The sequence below is a fragment of the Mytilus californianus genome, unplaced genomic scaffold (assembly GCF_021869535.1).
Source record: "Mytilus californianus isolate M0D057914Y unplaced genomic scaffold, xbMytCali1.0.p SCAF_5, whole genome shotgun sequence".
In the NCBI taxonomy this organism is placed as follows: domain Eukaryota; kingdom Metazoa; phylum Mollusca; class Bivalvia; order Mytilida; family Mytilidae; genus Mytilus; species Mytilus californianus.
In genome coordinates, this window is record NW_026262701.1 from 69,810,803 (window position 1) to 69,828,237 (window position 17,435).

Genomic DNA, 17,435 nt, shown 5'->3' on the forward strand with positions numbered 1-17,435 from the left:
GATTTCTTTGCCTGTTGTATTCTATAAAATATTGACCTCACCCCGCACATGTGTTCTAATCTTGATCTTGAAGTGATCTTGAAGTGAATAGAGGGATTTTAGAAAGAGTATTGATAACAGCACTGTTTTTTCAGATTTGGATTTTGTTAGTTAATTTGATAGTTCATTAAGAAAAACGCAGCCACAAACCACTGCTAAATACAGGAGTATAATTTACAAAATTACACACAATACACCATAGTTCTTAATTTAAATTACCACCGTTTCTACCTTTTGGATAAAAAGATTTTTAAGACAACACATTTTTATTACTAAATTTTCGCACACCGTACAACTTTTGTGTGTTTGGATATTAGATAAAGAACGAAGGCATACAATTTCCATAGATATTCTACATTCGCATAGAAAATGATAAACATCTCAGGCCTCTTTAACAAATCGGACAATTACGATAATTCCTTGGCATATTTCTCTACCTGACCTTTCGATGGGAATCTGAAGGTCATTTTCACTAACTAACATACATTTCCCAAGTTTAAATTTGAAAAGTAAAGGTTTCAAGCAGAATTCTGTTTAAAAATGTGAATACAATTTCATCCTGGAAGGGTTGTTCGTGTAAAAAAATAATGACTATTTTATCAAAGTGGTCTATTTTGCATAATTTTTGTAAGATAATTAGCAACTTTGATATATTTTTATTATTGATATTAGTTCTCTTATTAATAGATATTTTAATTAATTTCACATCTCTAAAGAAAACATCTAGCAGCGAACTATATGTTTTATAGAAAGATACCAATATGGCTATAAACCACTCGTGTAAAGAAAAACTTACTTTACAAATTTAGAAATTATCAAGAAATCAAAGTTTTGACTCCATCAGGCAAAGTTGATCTTGATGGATTTGGTAATTATTTTTAGGTCCTTTTTGGTCATATAGCTCTTCAAGTATTTCTGTTCTTTTACATCATTGGCTTTCAAATATTTGGTTTTGAGCGTTCCGGTGAAGGATCCAGAAAAGCGCTTTGGACGCATGAAATTTATAAAGTGTTGTTTTCCGTTTTTAATTCAATCACTTGAGATCAAAGAATTTTTAAAAGCTAAGTGACGTTATATTGATGTAAAATCTTTAAAAAATGCGATCTTTGGTCTTTAGAATAAAATAAAATAAATCATAATCCTTATGTATTAAAACTGTAGTTAAAAGTAATTTTTGTGTGTATGGAAAAGTCGACCTTTTGTTGCCTTTTCTCATTAAAGTGTCTCAGTGCTATTCCCTTATTGATTGATCTTGATTTTTTATCAGAAAATTAAACCAGATTAAAACATAACATTCATATATATATATGAATGTTATGTTTAAATCTGGTTTAATTTTAATCGTTAATGTAAAAATTGTTGACACTGACGAAGGTTTTTTGTTAAGCCGAAATATTTGTCAACACGATTTTATAACATCATCTTCGTATATTACCATCTGATATTAGTACCGTTTTGCAAATCTTTAGACTTATATAAATATAATGTAGCCTAGGTGGTCAAGTGGTCTAAGGCGCTGTTGCCACGCTGTTGCCACGATGTCACAGAAGCAAGGGTTTGAATCCCGCTGAGGGAAGAACAAAAATTTGCTATTAAACGCAAATTTGAAGATCCAACATTATTGGGTTAAATTTGAGACGAGTTATGTATATATATATTGTCTAAAAATAGCAACAATCAACATTCAAACTATCTAGGCGGGAATTTTTCAGTTTGAAGATAAACTGATGCAGTTACTAAATTAAATTATATAAATGCCTAAGAATGTAACTTTAACAGGCTAATGAGTGATCTAAAAATAGTTGTTTTGCATCTCTCTCATTCAGTCCATCAGGTTCAAGAGCTACGTACTCTTGAACCTGAAAGACTGAATGAGAGAGATGAAAAACAGTTTTATCAAAAATATATATATTAAGGACATGTACGATAAGCGGCAAAAATTTCTTCACAGCATCCGATTTTTACCTAGATGGCTGCACGCACCTGATGAAGCTAATTTGTTTAGCAAAATATTGCGTGAATATATAAAATATAACAACTATTTTCATAACACTCATTAGCGTGTTTAAGTTACATTCTTAGGCATTTATATATATATATATATAAATACATCAAAGAATTGAACCGTTAATACAATGTTAATCTCAGTTGATGAAGTGGTTTAAATTATATGGAGATTGCCACGCTTATTGTTGCAAATGAAACTTAAAAAAATGCGACCTTTGGTCTTAAAATTCGCAATAAATTGTCGAGGGTGCGGTTTTCTTTTATTGATATCAAATTTCTATCAGGAAAATAAACCTATTCATATATATATATATATATTTATATACATTAATATTCATATATGTATATTGATGTATACACAGCAGTAGAATATCGCATAAAACGCCACGTGGATTTGTTTATCTTTTTGTCTTTTTTTGCATTTTACCAAGGGGTAGTCGAATTTTCTCGATTTATGAGTTTTTAATGTCCCCTTTGTATCAACCGACTCTTTGTTAATTGTAGGTTCTCCTACGTATTTTTTATTAGTCCACTGCTTGAGAAAATAAAAGGGGGAGGGTTTACTACTCAAAGCATATGTTAAACCTCGCCAAATGTTTATGTTCTTGTCAGATACGTCATCAGTCATATTTTATTTTTCTTCAGAGAACAAGTCTTTGATTGCAGATGACAATTTCTGTTTGATTTCTTCACCATTTTCAAGACTCTGTATGATTAGAGTTTAAGATATTGTATTAACAGTTGTATATTATTGAAAACCATAAAAATCTGTTTTTTCGGTTTGTTGTGTTGTTGTCTCATTGATACTCAATTATAACGATAGATCGTATTAAGAAACCGGTATATGACATAATAAGATCAATTTCGGCTTCAAACAACTGTTTTATTACCCCGCTACAATAGTCGAGGTGAATTATGTTTTATGGTCTGTCAGCCCGTCTGGTAGTGCTTTCATCGATTAGTCTGTTAGTTGGTTCGTACGTTAGTGAGTCCCATGTCAGATTTAAGATTTTAGTTGTGGTAGTTTACATGGAAGGTAGGGTCACATTAACTTTAAACTTATTACACATGTTCATTATGCTATGAACTTTTGAATTATATGCCAAATTTCATCCCGGTTACACCGATCAATGAATATAGAAATGTGCTGTGCGTTGTTTTATGTAGTTTATAAAGGAAACTAAAACTATATTAATTGTGATGTGAAATTTCAAAATTATATGACAAATTACGATTTTGACCCTAATTTCACAGTTCACTGAACAAAGACATAGGATAGAGCGAGCCGGGCATGATGTTCTATGTTTTATAACTTATGGTTTCACAGTATTCTGGTTTCACAGTATAATGGTTTCACAGTATTTGAAAACGTATAACATGTTTGTTTTAGTCCCAATAAATTGTTTTTTAATCAATTGTTATTATCAAAGTTACTTGTTATTTTTTGCAGGTGATCCGGTTTGTAAAATGATTATGTTTATCCCGCTCCTGACCATATCATCGTCAATTTCCACCATGGTGGCCATTGCTATAGACAGATTTAGGGAGATAATTAAAAACCGGAAACTGCTACCAAAACATGCAATATACATCATAACGCTGCTATGGATTTGGAGCGTAACTGTAAGTTCTCCCCAACTGTACGAGTATAGCGTTTACCAGAAGTATGAAGATAAGTACAATATTACATCATGCGGATCACATGACATCATTGAACATTTTGAAACGGTGTATGCTGCCATTGTTATTGTACTGTCATATGCCGTTCCTTTGATTCTCATTACGATTAGCTATGTCAAAATAATGATATTTGTTTGGAAGGCTGGTAAAACTGTGGCTGGAAAGGAAAGTCAAGTTCTGAAGAAGAGAATGAAAATTGTTAGACTTCTCATCACAATAACAGTTGTGTTTGCTTTGTTCTGGTCACCATATTTTGTCCTGTTTGGCATAGAGGTATGGATACTTAATAAATAGATCAATTTTTGTTTTTATTTGAAATAGATTGAAAAAGAAAACATTTGAAACTGGATTGGGTTGAATCTTTTCGAACTACTCCGCAAGTTTTATGTTAAGTTTCCTATGCAATAAATGTTATTCTGCAATGACAGAACAACCGAAAGATAAATTGGCACAACTTGAAATTCCAATGAGACTTTATATATGTATATATTTCTGCACAGTTACACATCATACACTGTGAGCCCTCTAACTTTATTGCTTATTTACCAATTTTGAAGATAGTAGATTTTTGAGTCGATCTTTAGTGGAACAAAATTATAAGAATGATTCAAAATAAGAAAAGTAAACACGGTATTGACACAAACTATTGAAATTTTAAAGAGGACGAAACATATCAAAGGGATATTCAAGATCGTAAGTCGAAAACAAAATGACAATGCCATGGCAAAAAACCGAAAAACGACGAAAAGACAAACAACCATTCACGTAACACAAAATAGAAAAACTAAAAACTGAGCAACCCCACAACAACTGGGGTGATCTCACGTGCTTCCATTCAACCATTACTTTTTTTTTAATTGAATCCGTCGAAATATTCCTAAATAATTAAGGGTATAACAATTTATTACGTTTTCCTTATTTTGTCCTTAATTGCTGCATAACACATTTATAAGTGAAAAAATCGTAGTTTTATAAAACAATGAAGAATTAAGGGATTAATTCTAAAAAATGATAAAATTTTGCCAAATCAATGTAAGAAACAAAAACTGAGGGAATCACATCGATTCAAAAGGAGCGAGACCGGATATAGAATGGAATCATATTCATTTGAAATTTCAGTGCAGAATACACAATTCATATAATGGATCAAATGTATATCTTCTAACATTATAAATAAATTTATCGATAATCATTACCTTCTACCTATTTAAGACGTAAGAAAGTAGCTGGTTTCAAACCTTCCATCTGTTTTAGAACAATATCACGAAAAGTAAACATTTGAATTTTCTTAATTTAAAACAAAATAATTTCATTTTATCCATTTAGTAATTAATTTCTACTAAATGTTTAAAAGCCGGAAGGAATGATTATTTGGTTTGTTAAAAGAACCGGTAAATGTATGGGCTACTTTCGTGATAAAATTATTTTGTAAAGAAAAAAATCGAATAAAGTAAAAGGAAATGGAAATGTGTCTTTAAACTTTTTATAGGATATCTGCAATCTAAAAAATGAGTACAGGATAAGTACAAACTATCGTTCAAGGCTGTCATTCGGTAAATTGAGAAAAATGATCGTGAAAGAATAAGTAACGGGGGTCAAGTATTTCATATTAAATGAATTATAATGACAAATATTGGAAAGGTAAAAAATGATTTAACGTTATGATCAGTATCCGAGAAAAATCAAGGTTTGAAAGTACACTGTTTTTACAAAACTACAAAAGGCAGATTGCTCATCGAAATTAAAAAGAAATTAAAAATGGAAACAAACATGTTTTTTTTTCATATTTTGAATGAATAAACGACTTTTCTCTTTAAAAAACCGTTCTATATCTCTGTTTAAAATGCTTGTTACAATAATTTTGTTTTAGTTTAATCAGAAACTTTGCAAAAATGGGAACATTTGTAAAAATTTGATATTTCGGATCGTGAAAGATCGGGTACCGCTATTTGATGATCGTGAAAAGGATCGTGAAAGATCAGTTACCGCTTATTCTTGCAAAAATCCTCGAAAATGATCAATTCATTCTTTAAACACATAATGCTTTATATTTGTAATTGTATAGCAAACAATTGGATTTGCATAACTTTACCTTTGTTTGTAAGTAGGGCCAATCAATGCCATTGGGTCTGATTATTTGAAAAAACCACACCGACTAGTTGCCCTATAACAATATGATATAAAAATAAGATGTGATATGATTCTCAATGAGACAACTCTCCACCAGGGACCATTTGACATAGACGTTAACAACTATAGGTCACCGTACGGCCTTGAACAATGAGCAAAACCTATACCGCAGAGTCAGCTATAAAAGGTCCTGAAATGACAAATGTAAAACAATTCAAACGAGAAAACTATCGCCCTGATTAATGTATAAAACAATGAACGAAAAAAAAACATTATCTTATACAGCAAAAAAACTACAACCTCTGAATTACAGGCTCCTAACTTTGAAAGGTACATTCAGAATGTGGCTGGTGTAAACTAGTTTGCTGGCGCCAAACCCTCCCCCTTACCTGGGACAGTAGTGTCACAGTACACCATAACAATAAACTATAAAAATTAGTAGAAAAGGGCTTAACTCATCAGATCGATATAAAGCAGAAAAAAACATTTAACAAAAACACAGACCGGACGTGGCAAGGTATTTATACATCCCCACAACATAAAAGACACTAAGTACAGATCTGAGAGTACTCGCAGTTACTAACAACTAGTTCAAAGCCAATAACAGCTAATAAAAAATTCATGCATCTAAGACTAAAGCCCCCTGTCCGTCCTGCATAAGTTTTATGTCGTATGAAAAGCTAAGATTGTCTCATTTGGTTTCCATTAATTTTTATACACATTCATATCTATAAAACATATATATCCTTGTTGATTTTTGTAAAAATTGGAAAAATTATTGTCTGAAAAAACACAGGAAAAAAAGTCATAATCCTGTAAAATATAAATACAAGGGTTTTCAAAATGAAAACAACACTTTAAAAACCTTATGTGTCCGAATCGCATCTAGGGACCCACTTTCATAAGGAACGCAAAAAGACAAAAACATGAAAGCTGGATGCACATATACCGAAACACGCCAAGAGTCATCGACCAAATAAAACTTTCAAATAAACTTTTTTGAGAAAAAGGACGAGACGCTCTTTCACACACACTGACTTATCAATTTTTTTGCTCAGACACTGATGACGTTTTACAAATTCTGAGTAGCAGCTGCAAGCTCCTGAATATAGTACGAGTTGAGAAATGTATGTTCTATACGCGGACGAAGCTGGTAAATTGCTGCTAAAGTGAGGAAAATGTATAACGTCAAAGTTTAAATAATCTCGTTTGTTATAGACTCTGGTATTGACCACTGTAGTCAATTTCGGGGTATATGTCTAAAATGAGGCTCAGAAAGCTGTATATGTGGTGTCTGTAATTTTAGTTCAAGACTACTAATAGGACCCAATCAGAAAAGTTTGTATTGCTAATGGAAGGAACATCTTCAAAATATCTGTATCATAATTAAATGGTATAGCTTCTTTGATATAACCCTTACAAAAAAAAAAGAAGTACACATTAAGATATTTCCAGGGGGAAGACCACATTACCCCTCTCGCTTCACTCATTCGTGGATGATTTTAGCATTATAAATACAAAGATATTTACTTTTCGACAATTTACCCTTCTGGAGGTCTTTTTATCTTGAATCACTAGTTAGCATTGCCTCTTAAATAAAAACAGGTCTAAATATGGGTCTATATGTATATATATATTTATATATCAGCTATAGTTAGAGGAGGGGGTAAAGCGTCTGCGCAATGCTAGGCGGTGTTGTCGTAGAAGTATGAAGTGAAAAGTATAGGTTCCAGCGCCGGTCGGGGAGGAAGTAAAGAATCAGATCTACTCTAACATTGTTAGGTTGATTTTCTAGGCACTTTATATATATATATATATATGCTTATCGCCAAAAAAATGAAAGCATTAATTTATATTCTTAGTGAGTAATTACACGCTTCAACCAATTACAAGTATATCACTTGGTAAAAGAAATGTTAATTTGTGATCAATAAGTCTGGTCACGCCTTGTCTTTCACGGTCAAAATAATGCGTTGCCTGATCTTTCACGATACATTTTGATTAAAAACCGACAGAATGATACTGGTTCAAAAATGATATGGACTTTTTCAAAGAATAACATACATTTTTTACTGGACTATCTGACACACTAAATATTAAGTTTCAAATATATCATGCTATATTGGAATGTGACCATTATAGATACAAATCGTGATTTTTTCTTAATGTTTCTCACAGGATTGTGTGTCGCCTTTTGTGTTTTCTAAAAAAGTACTGCATTTTTTCCTTAACGTAGTGCACAGTTTTATTAGGGAAGTTGAATCATTTTTACAGACATATTTCTTTTTTCAGTTTATTTTTTACCTTTTGAAAATACAGCAGGTTTTTCACAGATTTCAAGTAGAATTACTCTTAATTGCATTAACGATCCGATACCAGATCTTTCACGATCGGATCGCAATGCTTGCAACCGCAAGTTATTCTTTCACGATTATTTTTCTCGATATACCGAATGACACCCGTGTCACTGTTTTCTTTTTAGGCTGAAGAGTTTGGATTCTGTTTAAATACAAGATTTAAAGTCTTGTACCCATAAATGATCATCAGATCTTTATAGACGGCAATTTTCATACAGTAGTTTCCAAAAAGTCACTACCGAAAGCAGTCATTGACGTACCTTATATCATGATTTGATAGGAGATAATCCACTACCTAGGAGGAAGTTCTGTTTCAAAGAAAGGTCACCATTGAACTAAATAGATAATATTGATATGACAAATATCTTCAGAAAATTGTAATAGAGTTAAAGTAGTTCAATCCACCATTTTCTACTGTAGTCAGGAATATGACAGTTGTTATCCATTCGTTTGATGTGTTTGTTTTTTTGATTTTGCCATTTGATTGGGGACTTTCCTTTTTGAATTTTCCTCGGAGTTCAGTATTTTTGTGATTTTACTTTTTATAGTAGAATATACTTGTATATAAAGTGTTCCTTAATGATTAGGAAAATATCCTTCTTTTGCAAACGGAATTCTATATGAACTTGTACATCTACTTCTGAACTCTCAACCGCAATAAGCCTGCATTTCATGTATACATTTCTTCTGAAAATACAGGAAACACAGCGACAGCTAATGGGTTTGACCATAGATGTATAAACCCATATATAAAGCTCGTCAAAAGTTCCCTACTGTTCTCTATTGTTAGATAAAAAGAACCATGACCAAATTGACTGTCTTTGATGTTTCATGTGTGTTGTCCTCAATCAAGTAACTCTAGCTACATCTCTTATCTGTTGATCTGTATTTAGATATCATAGATTTTCTTATTTGTCTTCACGAGTTATGTCCCTTCTGTTGTGAGAGTATGTCTATTTTTAGCGCAATGGACAGACAAATAAAATGGTGATTTGATTTGATTTGATTTTTTGGTGTTTTCACGCCACTTTTAAGCACCGCTTTTGGGCTAAATAAAATGGTGAAAAAAATGAATGAAATCGGTCAGAAATTGCGCATTTTACAAGGGAAATATTGAACTAAATTCAAAAATGTTTTTTTAAGGCTTGTATCTTTATATTTTATAAAAACTATGTTCCTATTAGTTCCTGAAAATGGGAATAGCACGTTGTTGAACTTCTAAAATACACCTTCTCTTTGATATGCTTCATTAAGGTGTCGAACTATGTCGAATTTGGGAAAAAATTATTAAGAAAGTACATACTTCTCTTTATTTCAATCAGTTTTTCTATATTTTTAAGAGAAATTGTCTTTTTAAATCATTTTTATATTTTTACGAATACGTTAGTTACTAAACCATAGATGTATATGTATTTTATACATCTATGGCTAAATTATAAAATTTTATTCATGATGTTTATTAAATTAGTTTAAGTAAAGAGTTTTAGTGTATTACCAAAACATTCCATGTAAAGCATGGTAAATAAATATTATGGAGCATATATTCAACTTTTTCCATGTTTTCTATTAATTATATTTTCAATAGACTTGTTTATAATAGTTAACATACATTGTTTAAATAAAGTTAAATTGTGATTAAAGATATAAAATCTAAAAATGTAAATATGTAAATATGATGTAAACATTAGTCCTGGCTAAAAAAAAAAAGATATCCGCATTTATTAATTTCTTTTCGAGAATAATTTGTAATATTGTTTTACCTACAAGAACATTATTTTTTCATAACCAAGTCATTCTAAAATATATATTTTGATTTTATTTCTTTCTGATTTTTAGCATGTTTAACTGCTAAGTAGCTTTTGATTGCCAATTTTCTATTGTCTAGATTGTCAATCGGCATCTCAATGACCAACTGGTTCAATTGTGAAAGCCGTTACAAAGCACATAGAACCTTTGAAGTCAGTGTTGAGCTTCATTTATGGGTTTATACATCTATGGTTTGACAAAGAAATGTAACAAGTCAGCTTTCAATTGCTTGAAGATAAACATAGTTACGATACGTACATAATTTTGTTATTTGTCGATACTTATTTGTCAAAGTTATACCAGAAAGATATTCATACAGAGAATATCAAATGGCTTTATCAATATCACATCCGTATCAACCCGAGACACACATATAATCATAAGAGCTCTGCTCGAGGGATTATATTAGTTGAGTGTAACGTTGATACGTTGTGTGATATTGAAAAATCCATATCATATACACTTTATTATATACCTCAAGTAGATATTTTTTTATTTGACATGACGTTATACAGATTTGGGGTTTGATAAAGCCTTTGCAACAGTAACTGATATCGATGATGTGATGTCATACAGATTAAAGGTGTGATAAAGCCTTTCAACGGTGACTGATATCGATATCATCACGGATGGCTGATACGGCACGATTGCCGTTTGCCGTATTACACATACAATTTATCTGTATTTACTACTAAATTATAATAAATTGAATTATTTAACTGAATGATGAGAAGAAATTTTGCAGGTTGGAGATTATACCGAAAACTTCACAAAAAAATTAATGTGAGACACTTATTAACCTCGCCCACTAGCAATCTACATGATTTGCAAAGGGGAACCAATATATAATTTTTATGAAACAACAATATGGGAGTAGCACAATCGCCTTATAGGTACATATTCTCAGAAAGGTTCAATAAAGTCTGAAACGAGGTTGGCGTGGAGTTGGTTGCGGATACCAAATCGTAGTCCGAGATAGAGCAATGATTTGGACGGAAATAATAATGAACGGACGGGCAAATAGACAAATGACCCCCCGCCCCCCATCACTGTATCCCTGCTGATTCAGAAAACGGGATTTTTGTTTCTTGTTTAGCTTTAATGTTAAAGAAGTAAAATAAAACACACAAACACCGCCTTACGGCGACCTATAGTTGCTAATATATACGTCTCTAGTGTGTAGTTGTCTAATTGTCAATCATACAAATATATAGACAAGCAATTCTGAAAAACAAAGTCTCAGAAAATACAAATATAAACTAGAAATTGTAATAGATTAGAATGAATGTTGATTATATGCCGGACAGATGACATTTATCGGGAAAAAAAGATAATCTAACAGATGATGACAATACTCAGTGGCATAACAAAAAACGACGCACAATGAAGAAGCATAACTTAGGATATATCAGTCATAAGTAGACTGGTAACACATCTGTTTTGGATAATGGAACATTTTAAACATTGAGTTATTGTTTTTTGTAAATTAAGGTCTTTCCTGGTAAACTTACACAATAAAATGTAACACGTGCTATGGTCCATTACTATTTCATTAATATACGTATGTTGATAAGTAAATTTTTTTCATTTTAGTATAAGTTGTGCTACATAAGCCTTTATTTGGTACTTGGATTTAATTTAAGCATATAAAAGAGTCAGTGTCATTGATTTAATAATCCAATTAATTGTAATGCAAAATGACCTTCTGATGCACAACATATATTGTCATTTCTTTATTTAGAAATTGTTTTATTAATCTAACTGAATCTTAACATTGTAAGGTAGGCCTTTTATAGCTGACTATGTGGTATGGGTTTTTCTCGCTGTTTAAGGCCGCACGGTGACCTATGATTGTTAACTTCTATGTCAGTTGGTCTTTGTTGGAGAGTTATCTCATTGGCAATTATACCACATCTTCTCATTTTTATAGATGAAGCAATTTCAGCAACATAACACTGTCATTTTATTTTACAGGAAATATTGGGTTTGGATGATACACTTCATACTGCATCTGGTACACACGTGACCAAGAATGTCTTTGTCGTACTGAGTACAGTGTCAAATCCAGTCATTTATTTTGCATCCGATGTTAAGTTTCGGAAAGATCTACTAGGATTATTGACGGGAAAACCATGTGGACAAATACACGCGAAGCGAGTATATCCAGAGATGACCATAGATACAAGAAGCAAGACAAGTACCGCAAATAAAAATCTGGAATTAATTCAAACGGATAATGTTTGAAATCATTAAAAAATCATTTTGTGACTAAACCGATCACAATCATCCTTTTCTTGATACCGTTTCGTTCAGTTTGTGCTTGTAAGATAAGCTACAAAAAGAAACTAAAAGTAATGAAGATTTTTTATGTTATACCCGCAATATGAACAAAAGGGGATCATTTGTTTATAAAAACATTTATGCTCAATATTGTGAATTGTTTTATTGGTGGTAAGAATTATATACAGTCAGGAACCTGATGTTCAGTGGTTGTCGTTTGTTGATGTGGTTCATAAGTGTTTCTCGTTTCTCGTTTTTTATATAGATTAGACCGTTGGTTTTCTTGTTTGAATGGTTTTACACTAGTCATTTTTGGGGCCCTTTATAGCTTGCTGTTCGGTGTGAGCCAAGGCTCCATGTGGAAGTCCGTACTTTGACCTATATAATGGTTTACTTTTACAAATTGTGACTTGGATGGAGAGTTGTCTCATTGGCACTCATACCACATCTTCTTATATCTATTATAAGAATACTTCATTGGTCAAGTAAAATCACAACTGATTGCTTTCTTTCAGTTAGGACCAATTCTGTTTATATTTATTTTTGTTGTGGATTATATTGATCTTTACAATATTTTTCCTTTTTCAAGTTTCAAGAATTGTTTTGATATAACATGATACTTTTAGATGACAGTTATATGGGATATTTTGAAAAATCTAAGGTCATACTGTAAATTAAATGTACAGGTGTTTCTTTGCCATTTTTTTTAGGGGGGGGGGGAGGCGTTTTTTTTTTGTGTTTCATATTAAGCTCTCCAATGAACGAGGGTCAGTGTCAGCTATGTATATTGCCATCACTTTTAGTGTCCGTTTGATGATTTTTTTTTAAACCTTTTCCTTTGAAACCACATGGCCAATCTGGATCAAACATTTCCATAATCATATTTACGGTATTTAGTTAAAAAAGAGATATATTGTGTTTGTCCACCAGGCAAAAGTGTCGCTCATGTGGCTTTGGATAGAAAATAGGTGTCAAATCATTTTTTTTTCTTTAGCGATTAAAAAAGTCCCCTAAAACTATTTATTTTGTTATCTCGAAATCATCATTCAATTTGTTACATCACTTATGATTAAAAAAAAAGCGCTCAGGACGCATGCAATTTATAAAGTGTTGTTTTCATTTTGTATGCCTTTACTGACTATTGTACCCGATTATTGCATTTTTTGGATACATGCATTATCTTGAAAACTATATTTACTAACGAGATACTGTAAACAGATAAAATGACAAGCAAGATATATAAATGACTCGTCATGATGGAATTCGTCAATCTAATCTCCATATGAATTATTCATTTCAAATGACACTTTTAACCAATTTGTTTACGCTTTTTGGTAAAAATAAAAAAAATAATGGACGCCAAGGAAAATTCGAAACGGAAAATCCCATATCAAATGGAAAAATCAAAAGCTCAAACACCTCAAACGAATGGAAAACAACTGTCATATTCCTGACTTGATACATGCATTTCCTTATGACTGTGGCAAATGGTGGATTAAACCTGGTTTTATAGCTAGCTAAACCTCTCACTTGTATGACAGTCGCATAGATTTGCATTATATTGACAACAATGTGTGAGCAAAACAAACAGACATAATAGGTAAAAATGTCAAAAATTGGGGAACAGCAGTCAATTTAGTGTTATAATCTTAATCACTATAAAACAAACAATTATACATGTATTGGTAAATCTACCGATTGTGTCCCATTCCCGATTGTGACATTTTGACTGATTGTGGATTTGCATGGAGGATGAAGTGAGCAGAAGACGCTTGCCGAGTCGACGCATTCGGTTTAGCACCTTTTGTAGTTCATGCAATTCTAAAGCTTTTGTTTTTTTTCCCTTTATTTCTTATTTTCTTAATGAATTTATGACTCTAGAACATCTTTACACTACAGTTGGCTATTTGGCAATGATCACGAAAAAATAGCGACAAATTATGCCATGCAAAAATGATGAGCACAATATATAAGATTTAAGAGTACGCAAGCATGACCGAAAATATCGAATGTTAATTCAACCGTCCTCTTGTACTAAAAAATGAATTTCATTCTACAATGGCCGTCTTGATCTGAGCACAATTCTACTTATCCTGTCTTAAAAAGGCATATGCTTTGATAAGTCTAGTGTCTGGTATTACTATAAATTTTCACTTCTTCGAACTATGAACATCAAAATTATTTATTTTGTAAAAATATTTCCTTTCTCCTTTTAAACTGTATAGCTAACAACAAAATTATTTTCATTTACCTGTGAAAAATATTATTGTAAATGGCGGATTTTTGTTTAAGGTTATTGTTGTTTTTCTGAAATTGTTTAACATTTCACAGCGGTATAATACTGTTACTTTAATTATTCATCCCTTATTTTATTGATTTTGTATTTACATTGTATCAAAGATCAAATTTATTCGTTCAGTGTATGTTCACTTGTGTTAATATGTCTTTTGATTGAGTTAAGCCATTTCAATTGATATTTTATAGTGTGTCTTTCTATGTTGTGATGTTACACTATTGTTTCAGATAAGGGTGAAGGTTTGGTACCATTAAAACGTTTAAACCCGCTGCAATTGTTTGCACCTTTCCTAAGTCAGGAATCTGATGTTCAGTAGTTGTCGTTTGTTGATGTGGTTCATAAATGTTTCTCGTTTCTCGTTTTTTATATAGATTAGACCGTTGGTTTTCCCGTTTCAATGGTTTTACACTAGTAATTTTTGGGGCCCTGTACAGCTTGCTGTGCGGTGTGAGCCAAGGCTCCGTGTTGATGACCGTACTTTGGAACTATAATGGTTTACTTTTATAAATAATGACTTGGATGGAGAGTTGTCTCATTGGCACTCCATCCAAGTCAAAATTTATAAAAGTAAACCATTATAGGTCACAGTACGATCTTCAACACGGAGCCTTGGCTCACACCGAACAGTAAGCTATAAAGGGCCCCAAAAAATTACTAGTGTAAAACCATTCAAACGGGAAAACCAACGGTCTAATCTATATAAAAAACGAGAAACGAGAAACACTTATGAACCACATCAACAAACGACAACTACTGAACATCAGATTCCTGACTTAGGACAGGTGCAAACAAATGCAGCGGGTTTAAACGTTTTAATGGTACCAAACCTTCACCTTTCTGAAACAATAGTGTAACATCACAACATAGAAAGACACACTATAAAATATCAACTGAAATAGCTTAACTCAATCAAAGGACATATTAACACCATTGAACATACACTGAACAAATAAATTTGACCTATGACACAATGTAAATACAAAATAAATATCTATATAATTATATTATCATTTAAGCTTCTTTTCAGATTTTATTCTTGCGCTCAACAAAATTCAGACAGATAATTTATAATAATCCACACTTACAATTAAGTTGTAAAAAGATCTTTTAATATTGTTTTTTTATCGGTACTTCATTGATTGTGTTATTTATGACCTAATATATAACTTCATATGTGTTCTTATAATGTAATGAACACTGACAATCCTGTATCCAGTATCTTGTCGATACTTATTACGGCATTGCATACTGTTATGTTTTTCAGACCGTTAATAAGAACTTTACACTAAATCTGTCTGGAGTACAAAATTATAGCCTAGCTGGTATCTTTAATGAGTTTTATTTTACAACCACTGGGTCGATGTCACTGCTGGTATAGGTTTCCTTCCTGAGGTTAACGCAAGCCCAGTAGTTCGCAACTCTGTGTTGACATGAATTATCATTGATAATGGTTACATTAATAAATTAACCGTTTACAAAACGTTTTCGAAATACTAAGCATGTTCTACCACAGGAATAGAATATCTTAGCTGTATTTGACAAAACCTTTCGGAATTTTTGAACCGCAATGCTCTTCAACTTCGTAATGTATTTGGCCTTTTAACTATTTTATTCGAGCGTCACTGGTGAGTCCTTTGTAGACGAAACGAGCGTCTGGCGTACACAATTATACCTTGGTATCTTTCACGAGTTTTGTTTTACTTGATCCTCTTTTTTTTTGCAAGTTAAATTTCAAAATAATTAAACAAATAAATGAGGAAGTATAATAAGAGCATTTTTAACCCCTTAAATGCAAAAAGATTGAATTTCAAGACTGAAAATTATGTTAATTTCATTGATAAAAGAACAAGTAAATATAGTCTGGACACATGTAGAAAGGTAACTTGTGATGGCACTATGACGTTATAAACGAGTTGAAATATTTCGCCAAAATAGACAATTTTATACATAGGTTTTAGACAAAATAGAAATGAGGAAAGACTTTTCCAAAAAAAATGTGTTACACACATTGACAGGTTTATGAAACACATCTTGTAGCAGAATATCTCTTTGGGAAATCTCTTTGCTCATACATTGTGTATTTGATTATTTAATGACATGATCTCAAAATAAGGCTTCTTCGACTATTTTTGCAGTTTTGCACTAAATCCAAAAGATGTGAAACCTAACTGCAAATATGTAAGACAAAATTCAAACTGTGAATACTGATATCAATTAGAATAATGTTTTATGAACATTAAAATGACGGTTATTTTGTAGATATATAATTTTAGATTTTTTATTTTAAGGGGCGAAAAAAAGATAGTCTGATCACGTTGTATTTGTGTTAAATATACCTTTTAATTTGGACATAGGCATCACAAAAAAAGAGTTGTTTATTAAACTGTCTACTTTGGTTTATTTTTCTTCCTCTTCTGATTTTTTAGTTAGCAAACCACATTTAATTACATAACTGTCAAAGAGACCATTTCTAAACGCACTTCTTTAGCTCGGGTTAAATTTTGCTACCTGAGGGGAGGGGTCAAAAGATGACCATATATCCTTAATCCAGTGAACTCTTTGTGTTTTAGGTAGAAAAACGTCTTCAACACCATTCCAACCTAATATTATCAATGTCATGTTTAGGCTTTGTGAGCAAAATGATTTCCTTAAAGCCGCCAATATTTTTTGAAGGATTTTCAATAGACTTTCAAAACTGAAAATAACAGTCAAATAGAATAAAGAATTGAAACGAGGAATGTGTCAAAGAGACAACAACCCGATCAAAGAGCAGAAAACAACACAAGGCCACCAGCTGGCCCCTAAACAACAATGTATACTAGTTCAGCGAAATGGACGCC